The sequence below is a fragment of the Sceloporus occidentalis genome, unplaced genomic scaffold, assembly GCF_023333645.1.
Source record: "Sceloporus occidentalis isolate IW3139 unplaced genomic scaffold, rSceOcc1.0.p SCAF_67, whole genome shotgun sequence".
Lineage (NCBI taxonomy): Eukaryota > Metazoa > Chordata > Lepidosauria > Squamata > Phrynosomatidae > Sceloporus > Sceloporus occidentalis.
In genome coordinates, this window is record NW_028317047.1 from 97501 (window position 1) to 100000 (window position 2500).

Sequence of the window (2500 nt, forward strand, 5' to 3'; positions counted from 1 at the left end):
TTCAGTCTACCCTTGAATAGGACCAGGGACTCGTCTACAGCCACATTTTTGTCGGGGGTATAAATTTCAGGGAATTTACGTGAAAAATAATTAATAATGGGCCTCAATTTATATAAACGGTCAAATTGGGGGTGCTCTCTAGGGGGGCATTGGGAATTGTCGGTAAAATGTAAAAATCTTAGGAGCCCAAAGTACCTGTTCCGGGGCATTATTTGGGAAAAAGCAGGGGTGGATATTACGGGATCTGTGCTCCAATAGGAGCGTATCGTGGGCTTTTTCACAATGCCCATCATAAGGGTCAGGGCCCAAAATCTTTTAATTTCATGGGAGTCAGTGGGGTACCAGGTCTGGCTTCTGTCTCCTTGGTCAGCTGCCTGACACTGGGCTGCATAGAGGTTTGTTTGAGCTGCTAGCAGCTCAAAAAACTCGGGGGCAAACATTAAATGGAAAAATGACTTTGGCTCGCTAGCATCGATGTCACATCTGATGCCAGGAGTCGCAGTAAAAGCAGGGATTACTGGGTCTATCATATTTGGGGGCACCCAATTATATTTAGAGTCAGGCTCTCCACGCCTGGCTTTGCCAGATGGACCCTGGCCATCATCGTCTTCCTCTGACTCGTCATTATCTGACGCACAGCAGGATTCCTCAGATATTGGATCAATATCTGATGCAGTCAGAGTGGCCTCGGCGTCTGACGCCGTCAGAGTGGCCTCGGCGTCTGACGCGGTCAGAGTGGCATCGTCATCAGACTGAGTGAGGCAGTCATGAGCCTCCTCAGCGCTGAAGACATGTTGCGCCATTGTACCTACCTGGCCAATTTCTAAAACACTACACTATCCCCAATATATAATGTGGTTTTGCACTAAGCACTGCAGCTCTGCAAAACGAACTCTCTCTGTCTCTATCTCTCTCTCTCTCTCTCTCCCCCAGTGTCGCACATCCGGCAGTAATGTCACTGACCTGGATGTGGTTCAGTCCCCCAAGGCTAATGACACACCAAGTTGTTACAGGGGATCGGGCTGCAGGGGGGGGTCCAGGCTGTCAAACGACAGCCTGTTCTCCCGTGCAGCGGCAGGGATGTGTTCCTGACGCTGCACGAAAGGCTAGACGTCCCGGTACGTCTATAGGGGATTGAAGGGGTTAAGCCGGCCAGCAGCAACTTGTGCAGCTATATAAAGAGGTTCTGCAGCAGCCGTTATCCCTATACCCCACCCAGGCATAGGGATCTAGCGACAGTCCCATACAGATATATATATATATATATATATATATATATATATATATATATATATATATATATAGATATATATAGATATATATAGATATATATAGATATATATATATAGATATAGATATAGATATAGATATAGATAGATAGATAGATAGATAGATAGATAGATAGATAGATAGATATAGATATAGATATAGATATAGACACAGTTTATCTGCTGTAATGCCTGCTTAACCCCTTCAATCCCGGAGAAATTTTGCCATTTTTGCGCTATGTCGGTTCAGCGATGATTCTCTTTTACTGTGAATAGTGTACCCATATAAACTATATATTGTTTTTTCAAGGAGAGATAGAGCTTTCTTTTGATACCATAGTTGGATGATTAGCTGAAAATTTAGAATTAGAAATTTAGTAAAAAGTAGCAAGAATTAGAAAAAAAAATCTGTGTTTTTTTCATTTTCCCTCTGAATCCTCACAAAATTAGGTAAAAAGACAGAAAATTCCATCCAGATTTATCCATTTAGGTGTCCTGTAGATGTCGATGTGCCCAAAGTGCCCGTTCCCGGCCGCCTAAGTTGATCGCGGCCGGCCGGCAGTTTTGCTCTAAGTCCCCGTTTTTGGCAGGCCAAGTTGCTTGGGAAACCCTGGAAGTCTATGAGGTCGGATTTGCCGGCCGCATCCGACCCTCGCTCCATCGAAGTCGGCATGCCTTGCCGGATTTTCCCGGTGGTGACGTGGAACTCCGTCCCGGTTCGCCAGGGACGTCAGGCACCCTCCGCCGGATATATAGGGAAGCTGCTGCTGCTTGTTCCAGAGAGCCGACTCCCAACGACCTCGCGAAGCCCAGCCCGGGTGCCGGCCATGTCCCGGCCCCGGCCCCGGGAACCCCACCGTCCTGTAGACCTCCGAGGGTCCCGCCCGGGGCTCCACGGACCTCGGGAGGACCAGCCCGGGTGCCGCACCGGCGGTCCAACCCGCCCATGTCCCGGGCCGTGTCCCGGGAACACCACCTTGGGGCAGACCCCCGAGGGTCCCGCCAGGGGCTCCACGGACCTCGGGGTGCCCAGCCCGGGTGCCGCACCGGCGGTCCAACCCGCCCAAGTCCCGGGCCGTGTCCCGAGAACACTACCTTGGGGCAGACCCCCGAGGGTCCCGCCAGGGGCTCCCCGGACCTCGGGGTGCCCAGCCCGGGTGCAGCACCGGCGGTCCAACCCGCCCAAGTCCCGGGCCGGGTCCCGGGAAGAGCACCTAAGGCAGAGCCCCGAG